The sequence below is a fragment of the Bufo gargarizans genome, chromosome 4 (assembly GCF_014858855.1).
Source record: "Bufo gargarizans isolate SCDJY-AF-19 chromosome 4, ASM1485885v1, whole genome shotgun sequence".
Lineage (NCBI taxonomy): Eukaryota > Metazoa > Chordata > Amphibia > Anura > Bufonidae > Bufo > Bufo gargarizans.
In genome coordinates this window covers 346967846-346988995 of record NC_058083.1, presented here as the reverse complement: position 1 = coordinate 346988995, position 21150 = coordinate 346967846, and positions in this window count along the sequence as shown.

The window sequence follows — 21150 nt, the reverse complement described above, 5'->3', positions numbered from 1 at the left end:
CAGGACAGGTTCTGGGGAGCTTGTTTCTTTTTCATCGAGCCAGTGGCTGCTCATGTGTGATGCATGCAGACTTCTGCGGCCATTTGATGAGATCACCAAACTGGTCAGTCGCAGCCAGTGCACCATCAGTGACATTGTACCTTATGCCTTCTTTCTGGAGCATGCATTGAATTGTGTCATTGATCAAGCCATCGAGGAGCAGGAAGATGAGAAAGTTGCAATGCTGGATAAATTCCCAGGGGGGCTACACTATCTGAGACAAGTCAACAACAGGAGTCTGAAGAGGAGTTAGAGGAGGATGGCGCCAGGTTCAAGGAGAAGCAAGGAGAGCATGCTTTAAACGTTTCTGGGATCCCTGGTGTTGTCCGTGGATGGGGGGATGAGAACGAGGACAACATTATCCTGGATGATGAGCAGGAGCCAGGCCACTCCACCGCTTCCAGTTTAGTGCAAATGGGGGCCTTCATGCTCCAGTGTTTGAAGAGGGACCCCCGTATACAAAGCATAAAGGGCAAGGACCAGTACTGGGTGGCGACGTACTTAGACCCCCGGTACAAAAACAAAATGGCGGAAATGTTACCACCATCATAGAGGGTGTCAGAATGCAGAACTTCCAGGCCTTGCCTAAAGAAATGCTGCATTCTGCTTTTGCGGGCGCTGGCAGAAGAATGTCCAATCACAGAGAAACAGTTGCGGGTACCAACCCAGCAGCACATGAAAGAAGAGGGCCGTTTGAAGATGTGTTGGTCACTTCGAATATGAGATCATTCTTGCAGCCAACCCACTGACAGCCGTCCTTACAAATCCAGCCTCAGGGAACACCTAGACCGACAGGTGTCCGACTACATTGGGTTAATGGCCGATGTGGACTCTCTGAGAAGTGATGAACCCCTGGACTACTGGGTGTGCAGACTTGACCTGTGGCCAGAGCTGACACAATTTGCCATGGAACTGTTAGCTTGCCCCTCGTCCAGTGTCCTGTCCTGAAAGGACGTTCAGCGCAGCAGGGGGGATCGTGACCGATAAGTGCACTCGCCTAGCTCATGACAGTGTGGACTACCGCACATTTCTAAAAATGAATGAGGCTTGGATCTCAGAAGAATTCAACACATGTGACGAGTCAACCATGTTTGATTGAAATTCTTCATGACAGCTCACAAATATCCACCACCACACAGAACAAATCATGGTCCCTGTCTTAGGTAAATACAGCGGCATAAAAGGCCGACAGTTACATATTTATCCTGTGACCACCTAATGTACCTCCAGCCATAGAATCCAAAGTTCTTTGCGTTTAGGTGAATGCCTATTAGCTAATTTTTGGGGCTTGTACTGGCCTACAGTTACATATTTATCCTGTGACCGCCTAATGTACCTCCAGCCACAGAATCCCAAATTCTTTGCTGTCAGGTAAACGCCTATTGGCTAATTTTTGGGGCCTTTACTGGCCTACAGTTACATATTTATCCTGTGACCACCTAATGTACCTCTAGCCACAGAATCCAAAGTTCTTTGCTGTCAGGTGAATGCCTATTGGCTAATTTTTGGGGCCTGTACTGGCCTACAGTTACATATTTATCTTGTGACCACCTAATGTCCCTCCAGCCACAGAATCCAAAGTTCTTTGCTGTCCGGTGAGCGCCTATTTGCTAATTTTTGGGGCCTGTAATGGCCTACAGTTACATTTTTATCCTGTCACCGCCTAATGTCCCTCCAGCCACAGAATCCTACAAAGTTATGTGCTGTCAGATGAATGCCTATTGGCAAATTTTGGGGGCCTGTACTGGAGTGGCAAGTTCTCACAACAATTCTTAGTGCACCAATCACTAATATATCATGAGACCTTATAAAATGTGAAGAAAAAATAAATCGCACCATTAGGGATTTTTGCAATGGCACTTTTTTTAAACACACTCGATCTGCATATACAGCGATTGTTATAACATGCATGTAAAATGTATTCAAATACACTGCTTTAATTTCAAATTACTTACAGTGATCAGAAATTCTTCCTCAACGTCACGAAACGTCAACGTCACAAAATTGTTGCCAACCATCTTTTCTGATTGCATCCAACTTCGGTCTGGTAGAAACCCAGTTTCTGTAGTGGGCAGCGCATATTTTTGTGCATGCGCATAGGCAAAAATTACATTGCCGATATTTCACATTGAAAAAAATTATGAATGGAGATCGCAAATTTGAATAATACATCTGGTATGTGACTGTCCATGTTGTGGGACTATTTTTGCACTTCTAGTAAGTATTTGGTGGCTGCAAATATGGCCTGAAGGTATTCCAGGTTCGCCTGCCTTTAAAGTGAATGGGGCCTGCCGTGAATTTGCGGTTCGCGAACATTTGATCGCGTTCGCGAACCGTCCCGGCCGATGTTCGGCCATCACTAGTCTCGACCACCTGATGATGTGCATTTACTGCTTCCGAACAAGGTGTGGACCCATGGGAAGCAGCTATATATACCCAAAACAATAAGACTGAAAATTCTAAAGTTAGTCCATGATTCTAAGATTGCGGGTCACAAAGGAGTGCAGAAGACACAGGAATTTTTATCCCAATTCTTTTGGTGGCCCAATTATCAACAAGATGTAAATAAATATGTCACGTCATGTGACATTTGTGCTAGATGCAAGACTCCATGTTCTTCACCCATGGGTTTGTTACAGCCTTTGTCAGTCCTCTCTTGTCCCTGGGGTTCTATTTCCATGGATTTTATTGTAGATCTACCTACCTCTAAGAGAAAAAATACAATTCTGATAGTAGTTGACGGGCTCATCGAAGCTGCACATTTCATATGTACCGGCCTATCTTCTGCCAAAGACACTGCTGACCTTGTAGTTCAGAATGTGTTTCGTTTTCATGGAGTTCCTGATTAAGTTATCTCGGATCGCGAGGTGCAGTTTGCATCAAAATTTTGGTAGTTTTTGCACAGCACTTGATATTGATATTAATTTATCAACCACCTTTCACCCACAATCTAATGGACAAACTGAACACACAAATCACTATAGTATCTTCGATGCTATATCTGTCATTTACAAGATGATTGGGTCGATCTGCTTCCTGTGGCTGAGTTCTCTTACAATAACTCCCAAAATGCCTCCACCAAGCAAACTCCTTTCTTTACAAATTTGGGGTATCATCCAAATATTCTTCCCAAATTCCCCACTGTTTCACCTATTCCAGCAGTGGCAGAAAGGATCTCTGCATTACAGCAAAGTTTAGAACTACTAAAAGGAACATTAGAGAGGGCTCAAGTGGCAGATACATTTCGAAGACCAGCACCAATTTTTTAAGTGGGGAATAAAGTATGGCTTTCCACCAGACATTTGAAACTTTAGGTTCCTTTACCAAAACTAGGACAGAAGTTTGTTGGGCCTTATAAGATTATCCGAATAATTAGTCCAGTAGCTGTTCGGCTCAAACTCCCACTATCTATAAAGATTCATCCTGTTTTTCATGTGTCTCTATTAAAGACTGCCGTGCCCAACCCTTTTCTGGGACGTGTCCCTCCTCCCGATGCGGTGAAGATAGATGGGCAAGAACAGTTTGCTGTAGAGAAAATCTTGGACTCTAGAATTTTCAGGAACCACCTACAATACCTCATTAAGTGGCAGGGTTATGGGTCTGAAGAGAATTCTTGGGAACCGGTAAGTAACACTAATGCTCCCCGACTGATCAAACTGTTTCATCAAAGACATCCTTGGAGACTGAGTCAGGTCTCATCCAGAGGCTGCTGTTGAGGTGGGAGTAATGTCAGGAATCTTCCTGCTATGTCTGTTTAGTTCAGACTGTCTTGCCCTTAAGTTTCCCCTCAGTAAAGATGGTGGATTGTGTCTCAGCTGGGTACCATCTTACTTCCTGTTTCATATATAAACCTCTCAAGCCTTTATTCATTGCTTGAGTATTGTGTTTTAGCTCCTGCTTGTGCAGTCCTCTCGCCTGGAACATTCTCTCTGGTTTGTTCCTACTCCTTGCGGTTTACCCTGCATCTCCTGGACACCTGCTGACCGCTCGTTGGTTTTCCTCCTGACTTCTCGTCTGGATCCTTGCCTTCATCTGTATTCCTGCTAGCTCCTGTTTAAAACTTCAGTGATTCCTGTGTTTAGGCCTTGTCTCTGCCATTGGATTCCAGCAGTATTCCATTAGTATTGTGACAGGCAGACATGATCTATCGCTGTCAAGAGAACAGGACTTGGTAATAATGAATTCATTTTAACTACATGTTTGCTAAAGTAGATGTCACGAGGGTGTCACAACCTATCGCTGACCCTGTTGTGCCTGGGGTCAGAAGGTCGCAGCGGGTAACTGCGTGCTTAGTTTCTCAAGGAATCGCTCCATAACCTAATGGTCAGAATGGATTCCAGTCCAGGTTTTCCTGCTTAGGTTTCTGATTCTTTTTTCCCATTTAGGAATCTGTAGCTTTTCCTTTCAGACATTCTATGTCAGCCACTCCCAGCTACTATACATCCCCAATTGACCTCAGGTGGACAACTGTTGCTGTGGAGCCGTTGGAACTGGAGCTGTTGGTTTTCCGGTTCACTCCTGTTGTTGTCTCCCTTCGGGGATTGTTGATTGTGTTTGTGTTGTTTGTCTTTTCCCTGTTGCTACTCTAGGTGCCACTGGTGAGGACTAGTGTTCCCACCACCCTATTCACTACTTAGGGCTTATTTCAGGGTAAGCCAGGGACGAGGCACATGATCGGCGTATGGGTTAGTAGCCCGCCTAAGGACATCAGGGCAGCCAGGTGCCAGTATAGATGAGCTAGGGGTCACCACTCCTCCCTCTCCTTAGTGGAAGGTTACTCCTCTTCCCTCCCCTCTGCGCCACATGTCTGTTACTTGCCGTCTGAGATGTGATAGGAGAACATTGGTCTCTATCTTAACAAATCCATATTTCTGTGGGGTTTGTTATGTGTTAAATTGCCATCAGTTTGCATACATTTCCATTCTAGGCCCTTTCCCTCTCTTTTATTGTGGAAAAAAATATTTTTTCAGTGACAGACTAGATTGAATGCTGGCTTAAACCATAGCCACTGAATTGTAAATGTAACATATTCACAGTAAGCTTTAATAAACTGCAACCAGGGCCGTATTTATAAGAAGACATCTGTGGGCTGGTGCCTAGAGTGGCAGGATATAGGGATCAGCATCTAGCTGCTGATTGTTTAAAAATGGTATCTCATAGAGCTTGGCTGAGCTGTAATGTACCTTACAGCTGCAATGTAGCTGTAATCCAATCTTACTTTTTAGAAGATGGCAGGTCTGTGATCTCCCTGAATGACACATTAATAGACTTAGACTAAATGCATAGTGGGACTTTTGCAATATCACAGGTAAGCTGTCTATTCATCACTTGTGACTGCTGACCATGTAGCTCCATTTTTCCAGATAACTTCTTGATGTGCAATTCGGGGGTGGAGGGAGGGGGGGGGGGGGGGTGACAGAGCCTTTGCCATCTACACAGCTAAGCACTGGCCAGCTACTATACATAAAATGTCACAGCCAACATTCAAACCTGTCTAAATATAGTCTTACTACTAATGCCCACATAACCTGCAACTTTAGAACCACCAAGGAGGATAACAGCAGGGTTAGTGATGGTCTAAATTAATTTGAGGTCTAAATTCATGTTAAAGGGTTTGGTCTGGGGTCTCAATTATTTTGGGGTTCTTTCATGAGTATCAATTATTTTAGGGGGTCTGTCTGGGGTCTGAATCAACTGTCTGGGGTATGAATTAGTTTTAGGGGTATGAATTAGTGAGTCTGAGGTTTGAATTGATTGAATAGATTTTTGAGACTGTCTGAGATCAGAAATAGTTTATTTTTGGTAGTCAGTACGGGGTCTGAATTAATTTTGGTGTTTTTCCGGTTTAAGTTTGTTTGTCTGAGTGTAGATTTGAGTTTAGGGGGTGTGCCTGGGGTTTAAATTAAGGGGGTAAATTATGAACAGATAAACACCAAATTTGTGGCGTATATATGGTGCAGATTCTGTCGCAGGCCATTTTGTGGCAGAATCTGCAACTTCTTCATAGCTCACACCAGATCTAAAAAAGGGGGTGTGGCCCGTCACATTCATCATTTTCTACGCCTGGTTTAGGCGTAGAAAATGGGTCTAAATGTAGGACAGCAAGGGAGCTTTCCTAGATTTAGAATCGGTAGTGGATATACCAAAGTTATGTAAAGGCCGTCGCTTCTACATAACTTCGGCGGTCCACCACCAGTGCAGGGGACCGCCGTTCTTAATAAATGTTCCACTAAGTATTATGTTCTAGTCTGGGGTAAAAACTTGTTTTGATGTATGAAATAATATCAAGGTCTGCCTGTGGTGTAAAATTATTTGGGAGTCTGGTCTGAAGTCTGATCTAAGTTAAAATAAAAACTTATATTGTTAATAATTGTATCTGATAAATAACATAAGGATAACATAATTCACTGTGTAAAAGCACAATGCAGAAGCACCAAAAACAGTATACATTTATACCCTAATCAGCTTTACAAGTACTGCACCTGTATGTGACTCATCATTTTACTGATAATGTTCAACTTCTCCTAGTGTCCATTTACACTTCCCATATTTGATATTATTGCCGAATGCAAGAAAAACATGCTTGTTTTTAGAAACATTTTCTCACAATCATCAGTAGTCCAATACATTTAATGAATGATTAATGTTGTAGCTGTAAAACAAGTGGCTACACACCAGGTGCATTATAAGACAAAGTGGATGTGCCTCCTCTTCTTTTACCTTGGCATAAATACCATGTAGCAGTGTATCTGTGTTCCACTGCACAAGCCTCGTGTCCAAAATGAAATATAATTATGTCTTTGGTTCTCTATGCAGTTACGAGAGAAATTCTAAATTGTGATTCATCATGCATACATAAAACAAATAGTTGCAGATATATTCCATAATGAATTGTATGCAACACAGGAATGCATATGTAACAAGATTCAATGTGCTGATTGTTCTTGTGAGCTTCTTATGAATATGATGAGTTTATCACTGCATTGTGCTGCAGCAATATTTTCGAGCTTACATTATTACAGTGTCTATGAGGTTGTTGCTTTAAAAATAAAATCTTCATAAGCAATCACGAATCTCAGACATTAAGCTGCAATTTAGTTACAAAGCTTACTGATTACATTTGGGTACTGCCTTCCTGCGGTGTACAGAAACACTTTAAAAGCAGTCCTATACCACTTGCAGGCACTGATTTTATAGCAACTTTCCTTGGCAACCAATGCATCTTGAATACTTATGAATATGATGTTTAGTAAGAGAAATGTAAAGTTACCTTTTTCAAATGCCAGATACTAATCATCACATTGTATCCAGGCTCTAAAACAACTATAGTGGCTGTTTCTGAATAAACACCCCAGTGTATACATATCTTAAACCTTGAGCTCAAGCAGCTAGACATTCAGAATAAATGTTTAATTGGGTGAGAACAAGTCTTACAATCCTCACTTCACCTTGTATATTATTATATTGGTTTCCTAAATAATTAAGTTTAATCAATTAGAAATGATCTGGAACTGCAGCTAGTTGTTGGAAACCATGGTGTTTGGGAGTTATGCAGTAAGTAAGCACGGATTTCACCAGCATTAAGAGATGCCTTTCAGAGCTTGAGACAGGATGGCAAGCCCTGATTGGATAATGATGATCTCATGCCCATGCCAATTACGTCCAGCACAGACAGCTCATTTACATCTAAAAGTGGCAGAACATTCAGAGGCCCAATCAATTGAAAATCCATGGTTAAAAAATGACCGTGATTCATGCAAAGTTATTTCCTACAAGCAGTGGAACAATCCGTTCAGTGTTTTCACCCAAACATTTGAACTTCTCGCTTTTGGCATAGATCCCCTGGAAACAAAGAAGTTATCTGTCAAAAAATATCTTTATTCTTTATTTTACTGCAAAATAACAAATTTGACCACAGTGTGATGAACTTCAGAAAATTCAGTTAATATAAAATATATACAATATATACAAATCTTTAGCATCTTTACTCATATGCACACATTTTAAATGATTATATATATACGTATATATATATATATATATATATATATATATATATATAAATGATTGTATATTTTAGGTTACATATTGCATAGTCTCATGTCACACTTTGGCCACTTTCACTTAGTAAGTATTTTAGTTAGTACAGTATTTTGCATTAGTATTTGTAGGCCAAAGGCAAAAACAAGTATATAGTATGATCCCAGCAAGCGGACCGAATGGTCCCAGCAAGCGGACCGAAACGTCGCATAGGTGAATAAAGGGTCCCACTTTTTTTCACCAACGGATGTGCCGCGATGTCTTTTATTCATTATATATATATATATATATATATATATATATATATTTATTTATTTTTTAAGTCTTATCTTTTCATTGTCTTTTTCTTTTCAAATTTCTAAAAAAAAATTTAGGCATTTTTACTCTCCACTCCCCCTTCCTTTAAGCTCTTGAATGCAATGACAGCAATTGCAAGTAATGTGAGAGTGACACTGACTTATATAGCTATGGGTAAATTCATGGTTGATGCAGCTATGTACGAACTGTTAACCAGGGCTGTGACACTATAAAGTACTTTCACAGAGAGCAGAGACAGCCGGAAAGTGGTCCCTTGCTGACGAACGCTCTGATAGGTTAGACTAACCAATCAGAGTGTAGGCAGTGTTAAAATTCCGGTTTCAGGCTCTGATCTCCAATCTGGGGATCAGAGCCAAAAATCAGGCATGACTCCCTCTGTGCACCAGATGCCCCCTGTGCTGCTTTATGCCCCCTTTGCTGCCTGATGCCGTCCCCCAGTAACACTGCCGTCCCCCAGCTGACACTCTACTGAAATGATTGAGATTGGTGCTGGCACCGATCTCGGGCATGTAACCCCTTAGGTGACGTGGTCCATAGCCACCAGCAGCATTGATGGGATTAACAGAGGGAGAAAGGTCCCTCTCTCCTCCATCAGGCTGCCATGCTGTAATGGCAGTGGCCGTATGGTTGCCATGCCAACCATGCGTCTTACAAAGGCATCCAGGCTATGTGTCTAAGCCTGACAAACCGTGACAGTACTATAGTCTGCCATAGAAGAGTATAGTACAGACATCAGCCCCACTGGATCTTAGTAAAGAAAGAAAATGTAAAAAAAAGGGAAGAAAAATGTAAATAAAAAAATAAATAGCTTTTTCCAATATCTGCTAATTTATGATTGATAAAACAATAAATAAATAAACTACACATAATTGCTATTGCTGCGTTCATAAAGACCTGATCTACTAATCCTGTGTGGTGAACGTTGTGAAATAAAATTCTAAAACAACAAAATTGCTGTTTTTGTCACCTCACCTCCCAAACAAATTGATTTAAAGGGTTTCTGTCACCAGAATTAACCCTATTAAACTAGCTGACATTAGCAATGTGCTAATGTCAGCTGAGCCTAACTAGCCTATTCCTACTTTTATCTATGTCCCTGTTACTCCAGGGGCTCTGTTCTCCCACCTCTGGCCAAGCCCTGCTTCGCTAGATTGACAGGGCCAGAAACCCTTCACTTCCAACTGCCGGCCCTGTGCACTGGGGAAATCTCGCGCCGTTCAGTATTCGTTGCAGGTGCAGTGAGGAAGCCAGCACCCGGCGAGCGCTCTACACTCACTGCGCCGAATACTGAACGGGATGGCGCAGTCGCGATACTTACACTGCAGACAGGGCCTGCAGTATGAGACCAATGCTGCCTGGCCCTGTCAATCTAGTTTAGCAGGGCGTGGCCAGAGGTGGGAGAACGGAGCCACTAGGAGCAGAGGCAAATACATTAGCATATTATTAAAGTGAAATTTATGGAGTAACGGGGGCATATATAAAATTAGGAATAGGCTAGTTAGGTTTAGCTGACATTAGCACATCGCTAATGTCAGCTAGTTTAGTAGGGTTAATTCTGGTGACAGAAAACCTTCAATAAGTGATCAACACTCATATGTATCCCAAAATGGTACCAATAAAAACTATAGCCCATCCTGCAAAAAACAAGCCCTCACAGAGCTACATAGGTGAAAAAATTAAAATATTATGGATGTTAGTAAAGGTGATGCAAAATATAACTTATTTTTAATAAAAAATGTGATTTCATTCAGCAAAAGTATAAAGTATAAAAACTATAAATTTGATCACCATAACAGTATTGACCCGCAGTTTTTGTGCACCCCACCTCCCAAAAAATGGTATAAAAAGCAATAAAAAAGTCCTATGTACCCCAAAATGGTACCAATAAAAACTAAATCTTATCACAGTTACATTGGTGAAAAAATTCAAATGTTATGGATATTAGTATATGGTGATGCAAAATCTAACTTATTGTTAATAAAAAAGTGATCTTATGCTGCAAAAGTAGTAAGAAATAAAAACCAGTAGTAAGAAAAATCACCAAACCCGTATCAACTCACAGAACAAAGTTATATTATCATATATACTGCATGGTATACCCATGCATGCATACCCAATAACAAATATAACAAAATTGGAATTTTTGCATATCTCACCTCCCAAAAATTGGCATAAAAAGCAATCAAAAGTCATATGTACGCCAAAATGGTATCACTAAAAACTAGCCCTCACATAGCTCAGTCAACAAAAATATTAAAATGTTATGAGCCTTAAAAAGATTACAGCAAATTCCATGTCATCGGCCCCATAGAAATAAATGGGATTGTACCGCGCTTTTGTGGCCACCTCTCCCATTAACTTCTATGGGGCAAACAGAAATAACTGACTCAGCTATTTTCGACAGACCCATATAAATTAATATCCTAACGATATGCCCCCATTGTCTGAGATGGGAATACCCCTTCAGCAAAATTTCTAAAATCAGTTTTGAATAATTTGAGAGGTGTAGTTTCTAAAATGTAGTTATTTATGGATAGTTTCTAATTTGTAAACCCCACAAAGTGACTTCATAACTGAATTGGTCCTTATCAAAAGTCAATTTTAAAAATTCCTTCTAAAATTCTAAGCTTCCTAATGCCCTAAAAAAACAAAGTATTTATATGGTAAATGTAAAGTAATAACTATTTTATGATAACTATATTATTATCACTCTCCGTCTTGAAAGCAGAGAAATTACAATTTAAGAAAATTGATAATTTTTATCAAATTTTCTGTAAATGTATGATTTTTTAAAAATAAATATAGGTAAAACATATCAACTCAAATTTACAGTTGTACAATGTTCATGAGAAAACTGTTTAAGAATGTTTTAGATAAGTGTTCCAAAGTTATTACCACATAAAGGTGTCAAAACTGTCTGCTGAGGCAAAGGGTTAAACACGGTGTTATTGTAAAAAGCGTCCAAAAACTATATGTTAATGGAGGTAGATGCTTGCCCCGTTTATACACACGCACACACATTAATGTCATAAGAAAAAGTAGCTTGCTCTGCAATAGCATCCAAAAATTATCCCTTAATGGGGGCAGAATTCCTGCTTGTATTTATACAATCTAAAGTGTTAATTGTCAGAAGATACATTGGCTTATTCTAATCAAGCCTGCAAAAACTCTCACTTTTAATTGGGAGCAGCAGCAGTACAATGTGAATGTGTAAATGATAGAATAATAGTGACATGTGGCTGTAAAAGTAGCAGGACAGCAAAGTAGAGACAGCTGTGTAGCAGTATTAGTAGTGGTTGTAGGGCTAATAGAAGTGGCAGTAGGGGGATTAGCAGCAGGGAATAGCAGTGGTGATGTCATCAGCAGCCATACAGTATGGAACATGATGGCAGGCAGCAGCAGTGGTATGATGGTGACAGCAGCAGCAGCCATATAGTACAGAACATGTCGGTAGGCAGGCAAACAGCTGCAGTGCCATGATGGCACTAGCAACAATGAGATACAAAACATGATGGTAAGCAGGCAGACTGTGGCAATTGCATGATGAGACACCATCAGCAAGAGAAGATATCCTCAGCCGGTGTGTGAAAATCCTCACGGATCCATGCCTGATTCATTTTGACAAAATGGCAGAGGACAACTTTGTCCATTTGGGTGTCATGTTGCCACCCGCCGTGCTGGAAACTCTGCCTGAGATGGCATTGGAGGCTGGGCAAGATAGTACAGAGAGAGAGCATACTGAGCCAGTTCTGGCCAACATTCCAGTATGGCTGCCCAGAAGTCCATGCGGGTCAGGGGTTAGCCTGATGCAGCACATGGAAACATTACTCCATTATGTTTATGATACTGAACTGGCTGTTGCTGCCGATGCAGCTTCTACTTCTTATTTTAGTGGTGACGGAGAGAGGTGGATGACTTTGCGGGGAGTGGAGAGGGGCCCCCTGGTCAGACATGGGGGCAGCAGACATCTGCTCACCGACTGCTGTGGCAAACTACGTACACAAGGACGCATTAATTAAGACCGGCATTGGCCGGCAGGCCTCTCCATAACTTTGGCGCATCGAGTGCCAGTTCTAACTGTAAGACAGCTTCATTTAGACCATTTACTATGTCTAGAACAGTCGTACCCTTCCGAACCCACAATTTAGCGCTGCACGTCACTCTGCTCTGATCAGTGTAGGGAGAGGTTGCAGCTGCGACGTTAGGGCGAGATTAGGCAGTGATTAACTCCTCCAAAAGACTTAATTCAGTGATCGATCTACAGCTGTGGATCATTGAACTGCTGCTATTCAATTTCTCACTGTTTTTAGGCTGCCCAGAGCGTTTTTCAGTCACTTTTTTCTGGGGTGATCGGCGGCCAATTTTGTGTCTTGTGGTGCGCCAGCACAAGCTGCCACCAAGTACATTTAACCATCAATAGTGTGGTTATTTTTTGGCTATATCCTACATCAGGGGCAATCTGTCACCAAGTGCATTTAACCATCAATAGTGTGGTTATTTTTTGGCTATATCCTACATCAGGGGCAAGCTGTCACCAAGTGCATTTAACCATCAATAGTATGGTTATTTTTTGGCTATATCCTACATCAGGGGCTTGGCTGTGCTTGCTATTTTATTGAGGGGTGAAATACAATTGCCAAAATAGCAGTACCCTAAATCTGGTGTTTCAGCTGTGGCCAGCCAATTGTAATACTGTCTGCTGTCTGGCAAAGGATATATTTTTGTTCAGGGTTGAAATACAATTCCCAACTTCCTAAATTAGTGGTTTCTGCTGTATCAGGGCTACTTTAAATCTATTCATTAAAAGGGTATATAAGATTCAAGGTGCAGATAGGGTCATTCTCAATAACTTCACACACACGCTACTGTGCAATTCCAAGTCTAATTCTGTGTGTAAACGTATACCTGTCACCCAGCGCCTAAATAATAGGCCTCAAATTTATATTCATCTAAATCTGTGGTTATTGCTGTGGCTGGTCAAGTTATTTAGTGTCCATCAAAGCACAGTTTTTGTTCTGGGTTGAAATACAATTCCCAATTTAGCAATTCTCTAAATTAGTGGTTTCTGCTGTATAAGGCCTACTTTAAATCTATCCCTAAAAGGGTATATTAGATTCAAGGTGCAGATAGGGGCATTCTCAATAACTTCACACACATGCTACTGTGCAATTCCAAGTCTAATTCTGTCTGTAAACGTATACCTGTCACCCAGCGCCTAAATAATAGGCCTCAAATTTATATTCATCTAAATCTGTGGTTATTGCTGTGGCTGGTCAAGTTATTAAGTGTCCGTCAAAGCACAGTTTTTGTTCTGGATTGAAATACAATTCCCAACTTAGCAATTCTCTAAATTAGTGGTTTCTGCTGTATAAGGCCTACTTTAAATCTATCCCTAAAAGGGTATATTAGATTCAAGGTGCAGATAAGGTAATTCTCAATAACTTCACACACACGCTACTGTGCAATTCCAAGTCTAATTCTGTGTGTAAACGTATACCTGTCACCCAGCGCCTAAATACTAGGCCTCAAATTTATATTCAGCTGTCTGTCGTTACTGCTGTGCCTTTATTAGTGTAATACGGTACCTAAATAGATAGCCAGATAGTGTTAGGTGTCTGTAAAAAAAGGCCTGAATTTGAATTCAATACATTGGGCCAAATAATATTTTTCTTATTGTGGTGAACGGTAACAATGAGGAAAACATCTAGTAAGGGACGCGGACATGGTCGTGGTGGTGTTAGTGGACCCTCTGGTGCTGGGAGAGGACGTGGCCGTTCTGCCACAGCCACAAGTCCTAGTGTACCAACTACCTCAGGTCCCAGTAGCCACCATAATTTACAGCGATATTTGGTGGGGTCCAATGCCGTTCTAAGGATGGTAAGGCCTGAGCAGGTACAGGCATTAGTCAATTGGGAGGCCGACAGTGGATCCAGCACGTTCACATTATCTCCCACTCAGTCTTCTGCAGAAAGTGCACAGATGGCGCCTGAAAACCAAGCCCATCAGTCTGTCACATCACCCCCATGCATACCAGGGAAACTGTCTGAGCCTCAAGTTATGCAGCAGTCTCTTATGCTGTTTGAAGACTCCGCTGGCAGGGTTTCCCAAGGGCATCCACCTAGCCCTTCCCCAGCTGTGGAAGACATAGAATGCACTGACGCACAACCACTTATGTTTCCTGATGATGAGGACATGGGAATACCACCTCAGCACGTCTCTGATGATGACGAAACACAGGTGCCAACTGCTGCGTCTTTCTGCAGTGTGCAGACTGAACAGGAGGTCAGGGATCAAGACTGGGTGGAAGACGATGCAGGGGACGATGAGGTCCTAGACCCCACATGGAATGAATGTCATGCCGCTGACTTTCCAAGTTCGGAGGACGAGGCAGTGGTGAGACCGAGCCAACAGCGTAGCAAAAGAGGGAGCAGTGGGCAAAAGCAGAACACCCGCCACCAAGAGAATCCGCCTGCTACTGACCGCCGCCATCTGGGACCGAGCACCCCAAAGGCAGCTTCAAGGAGTTCCCTGGCATGGCACTTCTTCAAACAATGTGCTGACGACAAGACCCGAGTGGTTTGCACGCTGTGCCATCAGAGCCTGAAGCGAGGCATTAACGTTCTGAACCTTAGCACAACCTGCATGACCAGGCACCTGCATGCAAAGCAGTGGAGTAAACACCTTAAAAACAAGGAAGTCACTAGGCTCCCCCTGCTACCTCTCCTGCTGCTGCTGCCTCGGCCTCTTCTGCTGCTGCCGCCTCGGCCTCTTCCTCCGCCTCTGGAGGAACGTTGGCACCAGCCGCCCAGCAAACAGGGGATGTACCACCAACACCACCACCTCCGTCACCAAGCATCTCAACCATGTCACACGGCAGCGTTCAGCTCTCCATCTCACAAACATTTGAGAGAAAGCGTAAATTCCCACCTAGCCACCCTCGATCCCTGGCCCTGAATGCCAGCATTAGTGATGAGCGGGAGGTGCCATATTCGATTTCGCGATATTTCGCGAATATTCAAAAAAATTATATTCGCCGAAATCGAATATTCGTAATTATTCCAATTATCGCGAATAATATGCGATTTAATTAATCGCGTATTGCGATTATTTCTTTTGATAGTATAAGGCAACGTTCCTATGCTAATTGACTATGGCTAGGCTAATATGTGTATTTTACGAAATTTCGTAATATTGCTCTAACTTTGTCTTTTAGAATATTACGAATATTCTAAAAGACGAAGTTAGAGCAATATTACGAAATTTCGTAAAATACACATATAGATTGTTATTTAGCTAATATAGTGCTATAATCCTTTTTTTTCTCAAATTTTTTTTGACTCTTCTGAACTTTGACTCTTCTGAAAGTTTTGTAAAATATGTACAATATTAAAAAAATTACTATAGCAGTATATTAGCTAAAATACAATCTATGTGTATTTTACGAAATTTCGTAATATTGCTCCAACTTTGTCTTTTAGAATATTACGAATATTCTAAAAGACGAAGTTAGAGCAATATAAAGAATATACGTAAAAAGTTGAAATCGCGATGCGATTAATATAACTCAAAATAATCGCATGGCGATTTCAATTTAGCACTGCTATATTCCATATTAGGCTAGAATATGGAATATAGCAGTGCTAAGTTGAAATCGCCATGCGATTATTTCGAGTTATATTAATCGCATCGCGATTTCAACTTTTTATGTATATTCTTAATATTGCTCTAACTTCGTCTTTTAGAATATTCATAATATTCTAAAAGACGAAGTTAGAGCAATATTACGAATATTCTAAAAGACGAAGTTAGAGCAATATTATGAAATTTCGTAAAATACCCATATAGATTGTAATTTAGCTAATATGGAATATAGCAGTGCTAAGTTGAAATCGCCATGCGATTATTTCGAGTTATATTAATCGCATCGCTATTTCAACTTAATGCTATATTCCATATAGGTTAATTCTAGCCTAATAGGCTAGAATTAACGAATATGGAATATAGCAGTGTTAAGTTGAAATCGCAATTCGTTTATTATAACTTGAATTAATCGAATTGCGATTTCAACGTAATTCTCAAATCCGACAGTACATTCTAGTATATGGAGACGTTCCCATGGTGATGGGGACGCTCCATGAGCATGGAAGTCGGCAGAAGCGGCAACGGGCACTGACTGGAGCAGCCAGGAAGCCAGGAATCCAAAGGACAGGTAAGAACAACTTTAGGGAAGTGGGAAAGAAAAAAATATTAAAAAAAAAACCAAAACGAATATTCGATTTCATGAATATATAGAACGATATTCTAAATATTCGCGAAATCTCGAAATAGCGATATTCGAGAGAAAAATTCTCAATTCGAATATTCGCGCTCAACACTAGCCAGCATTTCTAAACTACTGGCCTATGAAATGCTGTCATTTAGGCAGGTGGACACAGACAGCTTCAAACAGCTCATGTCGCTTGCTGTCCCACAGTATGTTGTTCCCAGCCGGCACTACTTCTCCAAGAGAGCCGTGCCTTCCCTGCACAACCAAGTATCCGATAAAATCAAGTGTGCACTGCGCAACACCTCTGTGGCAAGGTCCACCTAACCACAGATACATTGACCAGTAAGCACGGCCAGGGACGCTATATCTCCCTAACTGCACACTGGGTAAATGTATTGGCGGCTGGGCCCCAGGCGGAGAGCTGTTTGGCGCACGTCCTTCCGCCGCCAAGGATCGCAGGGCAACATTCTTTGCCTCCTGTTGCCTCCTCCTCCTACTCGGCTTCCTCCTCCTCTTCTTCCACCTGCTCATCCAGTCAGCCACACACCTTTACCACAAACTTCAGCACAGCCCGGGGTAAACGTCAGCAGGCCATTCTGAAAATCATATGTTTGGGGGACAGGCCCCACACCGCACAGGAGTTGTGGCGGGGTATAGAACAACAGACCGACGAGTGAATGCTGCTGGTGAGCCTCAAGCCCGGCCTGGTGGTGTGCGATAATGGGCAAAATCTCGTTGCAGCTCTGGGACTAGCCGGTTTGACGCACATCCTTTGCCTGGCGCATGTGCTGAATTTGGTGGTGCAGAAGTTCATTCACAACTACCCCGACATGTCAGAGCTGCTGCATAAAGTGCGGGCCGTCTGTTCGCGCTTCCGGCGTTCACATCCTGCCGCTGCTCGCCTGTCTGCGCCGTGCCCACCAGGTGGAACTCCACCTTGCACATGCTGGACAGACTGTGCGAGCAGCAGCAGGCCATAGTGGAGTTTCAGCTGCAGCACGCACGGGTCAGTCGCACTGCGGAACAGCACCACTTCACCACCAATGACTGGGCCTCCATGCGAGACCTGTGTGCCCTGTTGCGCTGTTTCGAGTACTCCACCAACATGGCCAGTGACGATGACGCCGTTATCAGCGTTACAATACCACTTCTATGTCTCCTTGAGAAAACACTTAGGGCGATGATGGAAGAGGAGGTGGCCCAGGAGGAGGAGGAGGAGGAAGAGGGGTCGTTTTTAGCACTTTCAGGCCAGTCTCTTCGAAGTGACTCAGAGGGCCAGAGGGCCAGTGACAAAGGCCAGGTACAAATGTGGCCAGCCAGGGCCCACTACTGGAGGACGAGGAGGATGAGGATGAGGAGGAGGTGGAGGAGGATGAGGATGAAGCATGGTCACAGCGGGGTCGCACCCAACGCATCACTGGTGCATGGCTGGGGGGAAACGTAGGACGATGACGATACGCCTCCCACAGAGGACAGCTTGTCCTTACCTCTGGGCAGCCTGGCACACATGAGCGACTACATGCTGCAGTGCCTGCGCAACGACAGCAGAGTTGCCCACATTTTAACGTGTGCGGACTACTGGGTTGCCACCCTGCTGGATCCACGGTACAAAGACAATGTGCCCACCTTACTTCCTGCACTGGAGCGTGATAGGAAGATGCGCGAGTACAAGCGCACGTGGGTAGATGCGCTACTGAGAGCATTCCCAAATGTCACAGGGGAACAAGTGGAAGCCCAAGGCCAAGGCAGAGGAGGAGCAAGAGGTCGCCAAGGCAGCTGTGTCACGGCCAGCTCCTCTGAGGGCAGGGTTAGCATGGCAGAGATTTGGAAAAGTTTTGTAAACACGCCACAGCTAACTGCACCACCACCTGATACGCAACGTGTTAGCAGGAGGCAACATTTCACTAACATGGTGGAACAGTACGTGTGCACACCCCTCCACGTACTGACTAATGGTTTGGCCCCATTCAACTTCTGGGTCTCTAAATTGTCCACGTGGCCAGAGCTAGCCTTTTATGCCTTGGAGGTGCTGGCCTGCCCGGCGGCCAGCGTTTTGTCTGAACGTGTATTCAGCACGGCAGGGGGCGTAATTACAGACAAACACAGCCGCCTGTCTACAGCCAATGTGGACAAGCTGACGTTCATAAAAATGAACCAGGCATGGATCCCACAGGACCTGTCCATCCCTTGTGCAGATTAGACATTAACTACCTCCCCTTAACCATATATTATTGCACTCCAGGGCACTTCCTCATTCAATCCTATTTTAATTTAAATTTTACCATTATATTGCGGGGCAACCCAAAGTTGAATGAACCTCTCCTCTGTCTGGGTGCCGAGGCCTAAATATATGACAATGGACTGTTCCAATGTTGGGTGACGTGAAGCCTGATTCTCTGCTATGACATGAAGACTGATTCTCTGCTGACATGAAGACTGATTCTCTGTTACGGGACCTCTCTCCTCTGCCTTGGTGCCTGGGCCTAAATATCTGACAATGGACTGTTCCAGTGTTGGGTGACGTGAAGCATGATTCTCTGCTATGACATGAAGACTGATTCTCTGCTGACATGAAGACAGATTCTCTGTTACGGGACCTCTCTCCTCTGCCTGGGTGCCTGGGCCTAAATATCTGACAATGGACTGTTCCAGTGTTGGGTGACGTGAAGCATGATTCTCTGCTATGACATGAAGACTGATTCTCTAGTGACATGAAGCCAGATTCTCTGTTATGGGACCTCTCTCCTCTGCCTGGGTGCCTGGGCCTAAATATCTGACAATGGACTGTTCCAGTGTTGGCTGCCGTAAAGCATGATTCTCTGCTATGACATGAAGACTGATTCTCTGCTGACATGAAGCCAGATTCTCTGTTATGGGACCTCTCTCCTCTGCCTGGGTGCCGGGGCCTAAATATATGACAATGGACTGTTCCAGTGGTGGGTGACGTGAAGCCTGATTCTCTGCTATGACATGAAGACAGATTCTCTGCTGACATGAATCCAGATTCTCTGTTATGGGACCTCTCTCCTCTGCCTGGGTGCCGGGCATAAATATATGACAATGGACTGTTACAGTGGTGGGTGACGTGAAGCCTGATTCTCTGCCATGGGACCTCTCTCTAATTGATATTGGTTAATTTTTATTTATTTTATTTTTATTTTTATTCATTTCCCTATCCACATTTGTTTGCAAGGAATTTACCTACATGTTGCTGCCTTTTGCAGCCCTCTAGCCCTTTCCTGGGCTGTTTTACAGTCTTTTTAGTGCCGAAAAGTTCGGGTCCCCATTGACTTCAATGGGGTTCGGGTTCGGGACGAAGTTCGGGTCAGGTTCGGATCCCGAACCCGAACATTTCTGGGAAGTTCGGCCGACTCTAGCGGTAACTTGTCCGGACGCCATCGCGCTAAGCTACGCTCCCCCCCCCCCCCAGTCCGGTGACATCACTGGGCATTCAAGCATTACATAGAATGGAGGCAGATTACTATGCTTGTTAGCATAGAAAAGTCCTCCCATATGAAATACTTGCTAATGGGGCAGAAGGCATTAGAAAGGAGGAATTCCTTTCACCAGAGCACCACAGGATTACATGGCCATGCTAATTGCATATATTGCATTTAGACAATGGCATATTGATTGTGTAAAAAAAAAAAGATAATAAAACAATGGCTCATTTGAAAGAAAAGGTAATAATATTAGTGTAATCAGTCTGCTTTTTTTTGTTGTTGATTTAAAATTAAAGGATAATCCTATTTATGTAATGAGGCTGCTTTTGTCTAGATGAAAATACATTTTTTTAGCCCTGTACTTGTGTTTTGGACTGACTCTTTTTTGCACATTCTACTTTTGGAGGTCCAGTGGGTGTATTTCACTTTCCTGTGGTTATACATCGGTTTCAACTGATTGCCAGGTCAATATATCAGGTTTACCTTGAAATATGTATGTATATATATATATATATATATATATATATATATATGTATATATATATAAAAAAGTCCAGCGGGAGCACCATCCAGGGTATGGGTGCAAAGTCCAACAGCATGTAGCGGCAATACCCAATAAGTATAAGAACGAAAAAGTAGGACTGCACTCCTGAGTAGTGAAAATAAAAAACTTTTATTCACCCATATTGTGGCAAACTTGCGACGTTTCGGCTCACAGGAGCCTTCCTCAAGCTTCCTCTTGTGAGCCGAAACGTCGCAAGTTTGCCACAATATGGGTAAATAAAAGTTTTTTATTTTCCCTACTCAGGAGTGCAGTCCTACTTTTTCGTTCATATATATTTATATATATATATATATATATATATATATATACACAGTACAGACCAAAAGTTTGGACACACCTTCTCATTCAAAGAGTTTTCTTTATTTTCATGACTATGAAAATTGTAGATTCACACTGAAGGCATCAAAACTATGAATTAACACATGTGGAATTATATACATAACAAAAAAGTGTAAAATATGTTGTATTCTAGGTTCTTC